Below are 17,014 nucleotides of genomic sequence, written 5' to 3' on the forward strand. Positions count from 1 at the left end.
TAATCATGAAATAGAGGGGAAAAACATTTGTAGAGAGATACTCACTGTTACATTGTTTAAAGTATTAAAAACTCTAGAAAATCTAGGCAGTTAGTTGAAATATGATATATTTGTTAATACATCAGATGACCTTCAAAAATATACTAGAGTTTTTACTCATGCTGGAAAATACTTGTGTTGTATTGTTATGTGTAAAAAAGAAGGAATACCAAATGATATATGATTCAAATTATGTAAAATAAATTTTTCATAATAAAAATTGACATTCCCCAAGACATGAACAATACTTATCCATGGTGTGAATTATGAGTTACCATTATCATTTTCTCTATATTTTCTAATGTTTTCCACTCTGTTGTGTTTTCTACCATAAGGGGGAGGAGCTCTGAGCTTAAGTCCAAGGGGCCCCCGACTACCATATGATTGTTGCCAAGGCCCTTTCTGTCTCCTTGTCTTCCACATCTTTGCTGTGAGGGACTTGGAAAAGGGCACTTCTCCTACTTTGTTTCCTAAAGAGAAGACAGAGCAAACAACTCCAGAGCTTCTGGGGTGAGAGACTGGAGTAGATAATCTACATCTCGAAGATATTTTTGAAGTCTTGGTCTAGCTGCAAAATGAATGTGAACTTATTCTATTCTCTAAGATTAATATTGGTCTTAATATAAGAATAATACTGTTGTGCGGACCCTGGAAACAGACCACTTTAAGAAACAAAGATCTCAAAAGATTTCCAAGTTAATAATCTGAGAGTCTCTAAACCCAAGTGGTAACAAAATTAAGCGGTCCTCAAATAAAGGCAGAACTGGCAATTGCATTATTTCCTACCTTGAATGACTTTATTTTAAACTGAAATAAAAGAACAAGTGAAGTATGTGCACTTTCCATGGAAAGAAGTATTCTAGGAGAAGCAGTCCCAGAGGATTAGTGTTTAAGAAGGAAGATGCTAAGGGGCATATGCAGGAAAGAAATGAGAGTCTTTCACATGAGAAAAGAACCCTATTTTAATGGAGGACCGTGAGATGTTCCTGGAGGTCACATGACAAATTGGACCCTATGTAATAACCTATTTGGATCTTGAGCAGATGTTAAAAAAAATCCCACTGTGAATTTCAGATGAAAAGAAATTTTGCTAGTATCCAGAGTGCATGGGAGGAGATGATGGACTGATAGAAAAACAAAGCCCGAGGAGTGGCTTTAATTGTGCACTGTGAGATTTACTGGGGCCCGACAGGGGTCAGATTTGAGGTCCTCTCTGTTCAAAATCTATAAGAAAAAAAATGGTATAGACTGGTTAATTCTGCTGACAACACAGAGTTGAGGGAGGCATAGCCATTCAACAAAAAGTCAGCAAAATTCAGAAGGGTTTGGGGGTTAGTCCCTCGCCTTGAAAATTCTCGGAAATCAGTTGATGCTAGTTCATCAATGTTCACATTTGGAGGAGAATGTATGACCTACAAAGTACGTGTAGAAGACCCAATCAAAAGTTGTTTTTGGCACAGGAAGGAAGATTACATTAGTGTAACTTGAATTCCTGGATTGCTTTGGACAATGCCAAGATCTGGGGCTCGACTCTAGATAAGGCAAGTTTCCCAGCCTCCTATTTTAGACATGTCAGAATCTGGAACAGTGCACACACATTTTCAGTAGGATGGAACACTTCACCTTTAGTTGGCCTTTGGTGGGCGGCCATGAAGCAGGGGCTGAGTAGACTAGTCCCTGACAGCCTGGTACAAGGTGGGTTCTTCACCACGAACGAACCAAGAAATCATGACATAGGAATATTTCATTTTCTCCATCCTTGCAACTTTATGGAGGGCTAGCAAAAATGCTATCTTCTCCTGAAGAAGAAGTGAAATGTATCCAATTTATTTGCCCTTAAGTGCTGAATTAGTCTCCCCAGTACAGAGGGTGTAGGCATTTCTTATAAGAGGAAAGGTCATCAACACTCTTTTTTTTTTTTTCTTCTGTCCTTCCCAGAAAGTTTTGTTTGGAGCTAACTACAGTGTTTGTGTCCATTTTGAAGTCTGGATACACCACCTGAATTTGGAAGATCTCATTCTCTATTAAACCGTATTTTTGAACAAAACTAGAAGGGTGGCGGGTTCCAAAGGTGATATTTTGGTGGGAGTCAGGGCACTTAAAAAGATGAAGAGTTCCAGGGTCTTGCTTGTGGCATTTGCAGTGAATTGGTTAGATGGTGAGGACAGTTTGAGGCCATTCAAATTAGCAGAGGTTTAGGACTGTGGCTAGTGAAGTCACCACTGCATTTCGGTGTGTAAGGTGGACAGGAAAATGTCCTGCCTGCTTACGAAGAGGTGCTAAATGTGAAGCAATGACCTACGCAGAGGCTGGCAGATGACAGACAGACATATGAGGAGAGCAGGCTAGTGGCCTGAGTCTCAAAGGAGAGGGTTTTCTCAAGGAGGGTGGGAAAGCAGTGGCCAAAAGCTGTCGTGTAGGTCTATAAAAATGTATCTAGACCCCCTAGAACCAGTATCGAGGGGCCACATGCACACAAGCAGCAACCACGCACACAACCATCACCAGGGGGTCTTCAGGGTTTCTGAGACCACGGGTGGCAGGAAGGACACTTTGTGAGGAGTTTGAGGACTTCGGGGGAAGACAGAATAAAATGGAGTGGTCTTTCCTGGGAACACAGGGGGAGGTATTGGGAGCTAGTTAGTGAAAGGGTGAGTCTAAAGGAGTCTGGCAAGGTCCACATTCTGAGCAGATAACAATTCAGAAGGGACTGCAGCTCTGAGTGGTGCTAGAAAACACCAGGAATTAGAGAAGCAGAACCATGGGAGCCAGACAGAAACAACGGAATTTAGAGAAATTTAGCGAACACTGTTAGCAGGTAATAATCTTAGTGCTGTACAAACCCGAGAAGTGAGATTCCCATTTCTGATGAAGAGGTAGATTCTTACATATGTCCTCGTTTAGATCATTAATCCTTGGGTGAATCGGTCCTGCCATGTGAACCTCAAAGCAAAGTTGAGGAGGTTCACGCCAGCGACTCAAACCCAAGCCTTGCCTAATTTCGAGAATATACCCCTTTTTGTCAAAGTGCTCTTCCTTTTCAAGCCATTCTGGGTCCTGACAACATGCTAGGGATGACGGCAAGGAAGTTGTAGCACTTGGAAGGCCTCAGAAGAGAGGGAAGAAGCTGACTCCAAGAGTAAAAGGTTGAATGATTGTCAGGCAGGGGGCCAAGGAACAGGGGAGCAATTCTGCCAGATCTCCACTCCCCCTCCGAGCGCTCCAACTTCCCATCCACCGCCAAGACACATTTCATTTTTCTGACATGAAATATGTATATAATCCTAGCCTGATTTTTTAAAGCACAAGAGGGTTGATTCTGTTTATGCCTCCCCGTAACTCCCACCCAGTACAAACATTGGCCTCTAGCCTGGTAGTGACGACAGAAGCTAACAAAACAGAATCCCAGAGCCAGGAAGTATGTGGCTAAGTAAATATGCCCCCGAACGCTGACATTTTTAACCACATAGGGGCAGTGGTGGAGGACTTGGGCAGGGAAGCACAGGCAAGATAACTGGGTGAGAAAACAACAGCAGACACTTAATGACTGACTTGTTGCTCGGATGCTGGTGCTGTTTGTCTGGTCCCGGCATTGTGACTTTAGGCGTCATCTTCTGGATTTAGATCTTGGTGGCTGAAGCAGGGAAAGGGTATCCTCAATGAAATGAGATCTGTTTCAGGGCATTTCATGTGCATCCCCAAAATACATAGCTTGACATAAGCAAATATGACTCATGTAAGAATAATCGTAAAGGAAATAATCGTAAAGGAAAGGGATCGGGCAATTGAAATACGTGAGTCCATGAATTAATGGACTAATATCATCAGGCATTTGTGGTGTGCCAAAGCACACCCATTTGATCGCGAGAGCCACCGTGCTATGCACCTTGTACTCTTATTTCACAAAAACATCATTCCCACTGTAGTAGGCAGGGATCCATGGCATCAGAGATCTTGTATCGTTTCTCATTTATTGAGGTTCCTAAAAACATCACTAGATTTCATCCTTTGTTTTTTCATCCTTTGTTTTAACACTTTTATGAGCAGAATGGTTCTATTCTCTAATATTGTGTTCATTCCCAGCAACTAGCTCATAATATATGCATTTTTGATTATATTCACTTTTGGATGAGTAAATGATAATGAATGAAGGACTCGTTGTCCCTTTAGAGATTCTGAGAAACTTAAAAGAAAAAAATGTATAAATTCAGCTTAATTTCTGATAATGGTTTTATGATCTCAAAGAGCCATAGAAAGGCTCTCTCTCAAGACCAAATCAAGATCTTCCTACTTACATCTGGTAGCTGTACTGTGTTCTCCTTTACACCCATGTACAGGAATGCAATGGGGGCCATTTTTGTTGGTCAGTGGTCAGTAGTTTTAGAGTGGGAATGATGCCTTCCCCTCTGGTGGCCCAGGTTAGAACTTGTCTAGGCAGAGTTTTGACATCTGTGGAGCTCCAGGGGCTGAAATGGATGGATCATCTTGGTCTGAGAGTCAAGCTAAAGCTGATTCCCTAACTTGACAATCACTTAAGTTTCCTATTTGATTATTTCTTCTAAAACTAGAGAATATTAAAAAATAAATCTGCAAAAAGATTCTTGAAACGTTTGATCTGGATTTCTCTTTCTCTTTCTTTCTCTTAATCCATACTCTCTGTATTAATATCCTTTCCTGTCTTGAAATAGAGACCTCAAATATCTGCCACTACTATCTTGATTGCCCAAGGTAAGTTCAAAAATTGAAAAAAAAATCTGTCTCAGAGATTATAACTCAAAGCAGTGTTAGTCATTATAGGAATCAATATTAAAGGACATGCACGTGTGGGGATGTGCCTTTAACTCAAGTTCTTTTCAGTTGGAAAATGTTATTCTTAATAAAATTGGCTGGATTAATTTTGAGCATTTTTAATTCTTGGTTTTTGTCACCATGCCTACAGGATATACAGCCTTTCCACTGGCCTGCTCCCTGCGTAATCTCCTCCTCAATTTTTGGCTTCTCTTCTATCTATGTTTAGACATCTGAGCTCATCACTAAATTCTGCTTTCCCCAACTGTTGTTGGGCTCTTTCCCATGCCCCTGACTGCAAGCTGGACAGTTATCCAGCAGTATTCTCACTAAATTAAGATGGTATCTCAATAGCAAGCGGGTTCTTCTCAGTCAGAACAAAATGAGGATCTTCTAGCCTTCTCAGCCAACCCTACGAGATTAATGGAGAGTCGTAGCCAAAAGTGAGATGATTCTTTATCAGGCTGCGTGCACTAATACTAATACTATCTTCCATTTTTTATAATGTTCCCTTTTGAGATGCATTCTTCCTGTATAGCACCCTCTGTAACATCACAGATTTCTGAAATTGCAGGGGGCGCCGTTCAAACAGAATGGGGTGAGATTGGCACTTCCTAAAGTTTGCCATGCACAGCCCAGCAACCATCCCTGTGGCACTTAGATGCTTAGACTCATTTTCTATTCACACTAAAAGGGAGAGTATAAATAATCTACTCCTACTTCTGCCTTTCACAGATGAGGAACTGAGGTCCAACAATGAAAGGTCTTAGGTATTTTCATATGGCTAGGTGTTCATTGAGCGGCTGTGTGAATTCATGTAAAGAACCCACATCTCCTTCCTATTATCCACATTTCATGCCAATAGCACTTGATGGAAAAGAAACTTTTCTTTAACATGTAAAATTATATAAAGTACTTTTGTTTGTTTGATAAAATTATGAGACCTACCTTGACCAACACAGAAATCTTCATCAATTGAAGAACCTAGGGGCAAGACGGGAATAAAGACGCAGACATACTAGGGAACGGACTTGAGGACATGGGGAGGGGGAAGGGGAAGCTGGGACAAAGTGAGAGAGTGGTAGTGTATATGTGGACATATATACACTACCAAATGTGGGATGGATAGCTGGTGGGAGGCAGTCGCATGGCACAGGGAGATCAGCTCGGTGCTTTGTGACCAGCTAGAAGGGTGCGATAGGGAGGGTGGGAGGGAGGGAGACGCAAGAGGGAAGAGATATGGGGACATATGTATATGTATAACTGATTCACTTTGTTATAAAGCAGAAACTAACACACCATTGTAAAGCAATTATACTCCAATAAAAATGTTTAAAAAGAAGCCATTGACAGTAGAAGTAAAATCAAAATTTAATTTCCCAATTCCTTGCATGAAAAAATACATGCTATTCTTAAGGACAAATGGGGGTTGCATGGAACAAAGAAGTATATAAAGGCTTTTTAAAAAGTCCTGAAAGGAGACCCACAATGATTATTTAGAGTATCCAACCTTGGGCAAAACCTACATTTTCGCTGCTATTTACTAAACAGCATAATATTTATCTTTGGATGCTAGCTTATCTATTAAAAGAGAGAACAACAGCTCCCTGTGCCAGCACAATGGGCTGGGAAGCAGAGGGCCAGTATCCCTAGAATGAACTCTTCTTGAGGTTCATTCTTTCACCCAGACATGTTTAGTTTCCTCTCTTGTCCTAGATTTACCAGGTTGTAAAAAAAAGGTTAGACTGGACGATCCCTAAGGATTCGCGTGATCTTTAATAGTTTACAATTCATTTTCCTAGAATTAGGTAGAAGGTAAAGACATATAATTGTTGTAATAGTACCGGAATCTCTGAAGAGTAAAAGATACCTAGCCTATATATTTTCTAATGTTCAGCCTGCTGCCTCTATTTCCTTTTAATGGATCGTTTGACTGTACTACTCATAGCTGATATATGATCCCCTTCTTACAATCTACTGGATCCACCTACAGTGAAATGTCCGGATTCCTCTCTACCACCACCATCTCCGTTTTCTAAATCTTGGAAATTCTCAGCCTTGAAGCAGCTTGTTGGCTCTGAGCTGGGTATCTGTTTACTTGGTGTTTTTCATCATCTGGGAATTCTCATTGGGGACTCTCTGTTCTGTGTTCAGTGGCTCCCTGGTCTCTGCGTTCTCGGCCTCCTCGCTGATTATTCGATTGCACGGTTTCCCTTCATGGCTCATCTGTTTTCATTTGTTTCATGTTGTTCATGTCAGTATATTGAAGCTCAGGCCTGGTATTTCTGGCTCCTTTCTAACAAAACTCTGTTTATTTTTTCCTTTCTTCCTTCTCTCCTTGTTAGATCATCTGTCCCACAGTTTCATTCCACTGGCAACTGCAGAGAATTTATCAATGCAGTTTAAAAATTTTCGCATTTGTTTACTGGAAACTTCCTTCCTACTCGAGGTCTTCTTATTCTCAGGAGGTGTCATCGTCTATATCATATCTCTTTGTTTCTGAAGCTTCCTCATAAAATGGAAAAATAAATGCCTTGGTGTGGTAAGCAGAATTTCTAAAATGACCTCCTCCTCCTTGAGATGTTCTGACCTAATTCTCCAAGCTTGTGAATATGATGGTGTGTCACACTTGTGATTTTGTGTTTTGCTATATGGCACAGTTGCCCTTAAAATAGGAAGGTGATCCAGGTGGGCTTGACATAATCACGTAAAAGCCAAAGGGGAAGTCAGAGAGATTTGAAGCATGAGAACTGGACACACCGCTGCTGCTGTGAAGATGGAGGGGTCCGTTTGGAAAGCAGGAGGAGGAATGAGGGTGGCCATAGGACAGACAGCAACCTCTGGCCAACAACCAACAAGGAAATGGGGACCTTCATCCAGCAACCAGTCAGGAGAAAGTAAATTTAGTCAACAGTCTGAATGAGTTCAGATTCTTCCCCAGAGCCTGCAGATATGAGCCTCACCTTGACTTTGTCCTGTGGGACCCTAGGCAGAGAACCCAATTACACGGGGCTCAGGTCTCTGACCTGCTGAAACTGTGACATAATACTTTAGTCTTCTTTCAAGCTGGTAAGTTTGTGGTGTTTTGTTACACAACTGTAAGAAACTAATATTCCCAGCTATTGTGCTCTTTTGGTGCTTCTGTCCTCCTGCCTCTGGATTCGGTACCTACAGAAGTGGGATCTCTGGGTTCATTGAGTTAAAGTCCTTTTGGATCACAGGATCTCCCAAATACTGAGGTTAGGAGAAGCTTCCAGCTAACGTTTTAAATAAATCTAATTTAGAATTGCAGTATTGCTTTATTTGAAGAGAACTGGGAATAGCCTGGCACAGTCACCCCTACTCAGGTACCAGCAGCTGAAATCTCTGAACTAGCAAATTATACCCTCAATTCAATGACACAGTAGGGGGCGGACAGTGGGGGGAGTATGGAAAGTGGGTGTGAATGATATTGGACCAATCACGTGAAAAACGTGAGTTAATGCGATTTTAAAAGTAAATAAAAAAAGAGTAAGAACAATTTGCAAAGGTAGAAAGAGACTAGATTAGAATGGAATCAAAAATATTGTAGACAAGTTGATGGGTAAATTCTGAGAATTGATCAAACTACTTACAAAATAACCGTTGCTTGTAGAGGTGAGGGAAATTGCGTGTGAGAGAAAAAAAACTAAATATTTAGGCAAACTCCAGGCCTCTTCTTAGTTGTGTCTTTTCTTTCTGCCTCACTACAAAGTAAAGAATCAACTAAGGAACTGTAGAACTGTAGGAAAATTGTATTTTTACTCTGATAATATGAATCTGTGAATATTAAATGCAAGTTAACAGAAGAATAAGATTAAAGATAGTTGTAAGAGAATTCCACAGCAAATGGCTCTGAAGCTTTGAAACTCTCAAAAGGGATTTCACCTTAAAAGAAGTCAATAAAATATAAGTTCAAAATCCCCGTTTATGAATAAAGTTGAAAATATTCAATTCGGGAAGCATCTTCTGTGAAAAAGAAGATCTAAAGATGTCAGCAATCAAGATTTAAATTTAGCAATTTGGAGATCTTTACCTAAGTGTTTTCATTTCTATAGGTCTCAGAATTGCATATCACTTGCCTATCCAAACTTGTCATTATGTAAACAAACTTGTTTTTATAGAAATAAAAATATAATAATGTGCTAGTCTAGCAATATCTGTGGCCCATGTCTAGCAAATACCAAGAAGAGTAGAAGCCATATCAGAAACCAGGGACTTGAAAATCTCAGACTGTGAGAGAGCAGGAAGATCGTGTTCAAAAATTTCCCGAAGTTCCCTGCTATTGGGCAAAGTCAAGTTGTGACTGCTCCTGAACTCATCCTAAAGGAAATCTCTGGCTAGGCGTCCCCAGGTGGGCTGTGTCAGTTTCATGTCAATTCATGGGGTTTCCAATGAATGAGAGCGAGGGAGAAGGCGGACATGGACTCAGCTCATGACCTGAGCGGAGGGGCTCAGGGAGGGGATGAGAGCAGTAACTGAGACCTGAAATATGAATACTAGTGACTTAGGTGAGGTGGGAAAGTGCGGGGGAAGAGAGCGTTCCGGGAACTACGACGAAAACGATACCTTACATTTTCACACATTTCATAGTTACAATGTTCATATCTCTTCTCTTAAGGTATCTTTAAACAGCTTGTTGGGATATACACGACAGGAATTTATTACCCCGGTGTTAAAGATGAAGAAGTCGAGGTCCTGCGCGAATGAAGTAGCTCTCCCTCAGTTAGTGACAGCTACTGATCTGACACAGCTGCAGTCAGAAATGTTGCTGTGAAAGATTCTAAGTGTCATTTACACCCATTTTACAATTTGTTTGCATTTTTACCTGCATTTTTTTAAACTTATTTAATTGACATTGTTAGGTATTATCAATAGGATCATCTCCATTTGGAAGAAACTGAATGTCAGAGAATTTACATAATTTATCCAAAATCACTCCGCTATGAGAACTAACCCTAAAATATCTCCATTGCCTAGCCCGCCCTTTACTTGAAATGATGGAAGACCTATTAGGGTGATTAGATCAAGCCCCCAATAATTCTTATCCTCCTGACTTAGTCCTATACATGGGCAAATCAAGACAACTTAATTCTGTTCCACTGAAGGCTTTCTTCCCACATCACCATGTCCAACAATGGAAGCTGACTTTGATTTTTGCTGCGGTAAAGATCAAGGTATTAGCACATCTGTCCTGTGTGTATTTCACTGGTCAAACAGCCACGGGCCAGCATTTGCTAACAGAAGATTAAATATACATCTGTTGATTGTGTCAAAGGAGAGTTTCTTCAAAATTTTTTTAGGGTTAGGGAAGATAAGAGGAATAAGAGAAAGCTTGACAGATGATGGGGGAAATGGGGGAAGGGGAGAGTGAGGGATGATGGTTCCAGGAATATGGAGAAACTTGGAGGAATGCCCAGAATTTGGAGTGGGAGCTAGGGAGGGAGACACAGGGCAAATAAGGGAGGCGATAAAGACAGACTCAAAGTGTAAGGAGGCCTTGAATGTCAGGACAGGAAGTTTGAAATTGATGGTGGAGGCATGGAGGAGACAAGAGAGACATACAGGGAAGTGAGGAGTAATGCTGTCACGGGAGCCCTGGAGGCCTGTCACGGGCACAGGGAGTCTGGCTGGCTGGGGCTTCGGGGAAGAAAAGATTGCAAGGGAAGGGAGAACTTCCAACTCTCATGTGCCTCACAGATATATAAATAAAGCACAATAAGGACTATAATGAGGAAATAAATGTCATAAAAATGTTTGATAGCAGATGGGACATAGAAATGTGAAGAGATGCCAATAGTCTCTAGCCAAGAGCAATAAGGGAAAGTTTGTTCTAGATGACCTTTGAAGCTTTGTTCCAACCTTGCAGATTCTGTAATTCTCTGCTCTGGTTCAATGTATTGAATTCCACTAGGAGCATTTATTTGCCCACTACCACCTATGTAGAAAACATGATGCAGGGTGCTGTGGTGGAGTGCGGGGGTGGGAAGGGGGTGTGTATTTGGATATCATCTAGTTCCCTGCTCCGAAGATCTGTGCATCCTGGGAGGAAGATCTTGCAAATTCGAATGCATTCCAGAACGAGTAAATGACTCTAGAGAATTATACATGCAATGGAAGCCTAGAAGGGAGGGTGGGCATGCTTAAAAGTCATCTAGGAATGTGATGGGTTTAGGGGTAGGCAGAGAAAGATGATGACCCTTACTAGGCAGAGGAATGTCAAAAACGGGTAAGAAAAGTGCTCTGAGAATGATAATTTTGGAGGCAGAATTCTAAGATGATCCCCAGTGATTCACGCCCTTGTATAACTCCCCCTCCTTGAGTGCAAGTGGGACCTGTGACTTTTTCTAGCTGATAGACGATGTCAGAGGTGGTGGAAGCCACTCCACTGATTAGCTTATGTTAGATGGTAAAGGTAACGTGATCACAGTGCATTAGAAGAAGTGAGTTGCCATTCTACTTGGCAGGGAACTGTGGGGCCTCTAGGAGCTGAGAGCATTCCCCAGCTGACAGCCAGTAAGAAACCAGGACCTCAGTCCTACAACGGCAAGAGACTGCATCCCACCAACAAACAGGTGAGCTTGGGAAAGGACCCAGAAATGAGAGTAGTGTGGAGGACACCCAGACTGTAGTCTTATGAGACCCTGAGCAGAGGGTCCAGCTAAGGCATGCCTGCACTCCAGACCAACAAAAACAATGAGATAATGAAGGGATGATTTTTAAGCTACTAAGTGTGTGGTAATTTGTTACACTGCAATAGAAGACTAATACTACAAGCTATCAAGTCTGGCTGAAGCTCTGAGTACATGTTGAAGGTCAGTGGGAGATAAGGCTCAAAATATTGTTTGGGGTGAGACGACTTAGTCCCATCCAATGTAAAATCTATGTAATGAATGGAGTCTGGTTCATATTAGAACTAAATAAAATTCCAGCGGGTGGGACAATATTGGGGGACACCACAAGAGCTGCCATGTTCTGTGGTAATGGCAGGGGTGCGGTTTGGGGATTAAGAGAAGGAGTGACTCTACAGAATCAGCACCATAGCCATCAGCACCATACTACCTTTCTAGCACTTGCCTAGAATAGTGGCTGCCAGTTTGCAGCTATTGTGATGGTTACCTCTGGGGCTACGCCACTCCCATCAAAGTTGTTAAAGGCTGGGCAAGTGTTATTAGAAGGCACAAGACAGAACTGCCACGGAATCCTGGAAGTAGGAGGTAGTAGTGTGCATTCTCCTAACTCTACTAATAGATGGTTCACTACCATGGAAAGACTGGTTGTTCAGACCTTGTCAACCATGAGAAGACTTTCTTAGTATGAGCTGGAATTTCGTGGAATCACAATTGTCAGAGATGAGAAGTACCTTTAAAATTATCATTTTAAAAGATGAGAAAACAAAGACCCCTTGACGGGAAGGTCACTGTTCAAGCTCCCATAGTCACACCATGACCGGCCAGGTAGGACCTGCACCCCTTCTACCACAGCCTCTCAGGTCTGGGACAGACAAACAAAGGAGGAAGGATTCGTTTAAAGGTGTCAACTATTAAGAATGTAGAGTGGCTGAGTGCCTTTTGAATTTATAAACAAACCTAATAATTGCCCAAACATTGCCTTGGCTGCTAGAGATTCCCCTCGTGTATAGTATGTACAGTCATTTATCTGCCATCTCTGCTTCTTGACTACTTCTACTCCCATTTGTTTGTTTAATGTGAGTTTATTACATAACTTTGTACCTTTCCCTTTAGAAAAGCATTGCTAACTACCGGCTCAAATTTCTTTCTAGGGGTTGGACTCTGTTAAAATTGGGAGGTGCCATCCCTTTTTCTCCATCAAGCCTACTCTCTTCTGTCTGAGCATACGTAGCTCCTGTGGTCTTCCTCTCAATTTCAAGTAGATGTTAGAAACAATAATCTTCCAAGCACCTGGATTATAATAGCTCTCCGGAGCCAGAAATGCAGAGCAATATTGCTAGAGTGACAAATATTTGAGATGGCAATTGTGGAAATGACACATAGGCACTAACTCTAAGACAAGCTCTCTCTGTAACTTGCTCTGAAATTCTTCCATAGGGAGAACAGGGAGGAAGGGAGAAGGAGGAGAGAAGAAAGAGAAGCATGATAGAAAAGGAGACATTGAGGAAGAGAGACACAGATGATAAAAGTATTGGTAGAAGAAGAATGAAAATTTTATATTTAGTGACTGACTCTACTCTCTAAGATGCAAAAGTTGGGCCAGACATTAGGTATAGCACTGCAGATCCACAAATATAGTTGAATGCTTTCACAAAGACATGGAAGAAAGACAATATTGAACCTATAGCTTGTAGTTTTACTTCCACACATATGGAACCCCCCAATTTTAGTTTTGGAGAGTCATCTCTGGTGATAGATATCTGCTTCCACCCTAGCACCCTGTTCCATTCTAAATTTCCTTCTTCCTGATAAAAGGGAACATAAATTAATCAACAGAAGGAAGAGGTGAAGGCATTCAAAAGGTACAAACTTCCAGTTATAAGATAAATACCAGGGATGTAATGCACAGCACGGTAAATATAATCAGCACTGCTGAAAGCTACATGTGAAAGTTAAGAGAGCAAATCCTAAGAGTCCTCATCACGAGGAAAAATTTTTTTCGATTTCTTTAATTTTGTATCTATGTGAAATGATGGATGTGCACTAAACTTACTATGGTCATCCTTTCATGACGTATGTAAGTCAAACCATTATGTTGTACACTTTAAACTTATATAGTGCAGTATGTCAATTACAACTCAATAAAACTGGAAGAAAAAGAACAGAAGGAGTGTCAGGAGAAGAGACTAGAAAGGGAACATATAATGTCAGACCTAACATTTTCCCCTGACTCAGCACATTAAAACAATTTCTCAGACTGTGTGTGCACCCCCAGACATATCTTCCTGGATTGGAATGCTGTGGCAAAAAGACCAGCCCTACAACCACCCACCTATTAAACACAGATTAGTGTCCTGGAAATTTGGGTGGAGGTCAGTGACTATCTCAGAATGAAGTCCCTTAGCCAGGATGGCTGAGCAAAGCCCTTTGCATCCTACTATAGTGTCTGTTGGAGGCCTCATCTGATAGGAAATGATTAACAGCCACTCTGCAATAGAAGAATTGCCCCTGAGAAGCATTCCTGGGAAAGAGCATAAAACCACAACCAAATGACCACGCCGCGTCCCACGTTAAGTACACAGTGAGTGGTTCATGTGTGGGCTTTGGACAGAAGTCTAAAGCTCAGATAGGCTATTGGACTGCAAGTGCTCCTAATGACTTCACTGGCCTTGACATGTGAGTAAGCAGGACATGTACCCATTAGAGGCAAATTTTTATTAGAGTGACCATTCCAGGGGTTATTAGCAACTTGTAAAGAATGCAATTACCGCTTAAGCTGTATTCAGCTGAATACATTTTAACTGTAATTGGAAACAAATGTATGCTTAACTGTATGGTTGGTTAAGCCTCATGCCTGTGACTGTTATCATATTATTTTCCATTAAGTAAAACTGCATGTGTTGGGATTTATTTGCAATTATGAAGTTGCAATTTGATGAAGGCTCAAAACAGACTTCTTTATTTAGTGTTTGCTCTGCAAACCCAGCTCAACATGGGCCACTTTGATTTTTGTCACGAACTTTTCAGATTCCCTGAAATGGTGAGTAGGAATACAGATGTACTTTTATTTGCATTATTTTAAAAGAATATTTTTAGACTCAGCAAACTCTTCGTTACTCTTATGTAACAGGAAGGTCATTGATGGTATGGCCACCTGAACATTTTAATCTTGATAACTTTCAGAAGAAATCAGTTTCCAAATTCTGTTGATAATTAAGAGGCTTGTTTAGGGTTTATGAGCTGCAGTGTATGTCTGTTTTTAACCACCTGCAGTTGTCAAGGATCTCATGGTATTCTTTCCTCAGACTGGATGTTTCATCCCAATGAACTAGGAAAATTTGATTTTAGGGGAATTTGCTATAATTACATAACTTGCTTTCTGAGAACAGTTTCAAAGCTTAGATTTGGGAATAAGAGAACTGGCTCTAACTCCCTAGTTTGAAGTGATATCAGGAAGTGACTTCATATCTCTGGACCTTAGTTTTGCCATCTGTAAAACTGGGATAACAAACCTGATCTTATCTACCTAGCAGAGATATTTTGAAACCACAGGAGATGACAGCGGCGGAAGGGTTTTGAAATCTGTAATGAATATTCCAGACGTCAGGATCATGATGACAGCAGCTTTCTTCTCTCCCTGGACCCATGAGGTTTGTCTCCACTGAATGCAGCAAGGTCTGGACACATCAAGATGCTCAATAAATGTTTGCTGGAATGCGACCGTGGTTTCATGGGGTGCATCTCTAATGGTCATCATGATGCCTTTAGGACAGGCACACAGAAATGCATCTCAACCACAAATGGGGGGATTTAAGTAGTTTGAAAGGAAGTGCCCAGTCTTTGAGATGAAGAGCAGCTGGAATGCCTCTTGCAGAGTCCTCTCCAAGTGTCTTTTTCTACTTGCTCTCCCACTGGTTTTCCTTGATCCTCTTATCATGACCAGCTAAGGGTTTCTCTTTGGACATTGCCCTGTTTCATCTCGCCTGTGATCATCATCCTCATTGTCAATTTAAGGTACATCTCTGAGCTACCAGATGCTTAGCTAAACCCAAACATGAACCATATATTGCGTCTTCCAGCAACCAGACGACGTGACGATGGGAGATGTGAACCCCAGGGGAAGTGCCTGGAAGAATGACAAGCTAAGCTACAGAGAGGACGGCAACTCTGGATTCTAAATTTTATAATGAGACTGTATAATAAGGTTGAGAAAGATAGGGCAAAATGGTACTTGATTTCAAGAAAAAACATATGAGGAAATCAAAACTAGTTAAAGATCAAGTTGTAGAAGAATTATCCTTTCTAAAACAGCTACCAAATAAGCATGGCATACAAGAGCCCATCCAGTCTTGCCCTTGCCTATCTTCTCTCTTTAGTTGACCAGTCATTCTCACCATTTTTTTTTACTCACTGGACACATTTACTCTATATGTGAACAACATAAAGTTTCCCCCTTCTCTTAACGTGCAGTGTTTTTAGGTCTCTTTGCCTTTTTCCATGCTGTTGTCTCTGCTTGGAATAGCTCCCCCTGTCTCCACCTCAGGAGCTCAGACTACTGTGATGGTATCATTCTATGCTTGCCTCTTCCACAACCTGTGAGCCCCTTGAGAGCAAGAACTTGTTCATTTCTACATTTTCAAAACTCACACATGTGCTGGCACAGAGTGTGTATCTACTGAACACATTGTATAGATCGCTGGTGTCCGATAGGACTTTCTGTGATGATGGACATGTTCTATATCTGTGCCATACAGTCCAATAGCTATGAGCTGTATGTAGTGACTGAGCACCTGAAAGGTGGCTAGTGCCACTGAGGAGCTCTATTTTTAATTTAAGCAGTGAATGTGGATAGTGGCTGCTGCATTGGACGCACAGATATACATAATGGTGGGAGAATGGCCACAAGTGATTCTAAGAAAAAGTCCTCAGGTTCCATGCTGAGGGAGCTGCTATAAACCTGAAGGAGTGAGACTTGGGATGAGAAAGGACATCTTGCCCCATACCCGCAATCTCCTGTTACACAACGTTGGTCATATAGTTCCATAACCAGCTTGGAAGCTTGAAGGCACAGCATCCATAAGCGATGCGTTCTCTCTCTGACTTGCCTCCCCACCTGACTGGTTGACCCATGCCCGTAAAAAGAATCCTTTCTCAAAAGTATGAAGAGTCCTTTAGGAAGAGAATCAAATCCAGGAGGAGGGAAGGGACGTCTTAGAGTCAGCTGAAGGAGCTGTCCTAGTAGGAGACAATGCTGTAAGGCCCCTCTCCTGGGTGGAGTCATCTTTGCCTTTGGCACAATCATTTTTATAAGGCCAGGGAAGGTACAGGGCAGCCATGGAGACAGAGCATGTCTGGGTCAGGGAGAAAAAAGAGCACCGCAGGGTCACCGGTTGGAACAAACTGAAACCGAACACAGCTGGAGGTCATGCTACATGCTTTCCAGATGCCTCCCTGGAACCGGTTCCTATTGTATCTCTGCAAAGGAGGTGCTTGAAATAAAAGTGAGATCATCACAGCTCCATGACCGTGTAGCCAGG

The 17,014-nt window shown here is 41.6% G+C and overlaps 1 long non-coding RNA gene across 1 annotated transcript in view; it reads left to right on the plus strand.

Annotated features, from left to right (window-relative positions):
* Positions 1-17,014, plus strand: part of LOC309643628 — a 353,895-nt gene that overhangs the window by 277,045 nt on the left and 59,836 nt on the right. The gene's annotated exons all lie outside the window — the stretch shown is intronic.

The sequence above is a fragment of the Balaenoptera physalus genome, assembly GCF_965194825.1.
Source record: "Balaenoptera physalus genome assembly, chromosome: 15".
NCBI classification, from domain to species: Eukaryota; Metazoa; Chordata; class Mammalia; order Artiodactyla; family Balaenopteridae; genus Balaenoptera; species Balaenoptera physalus.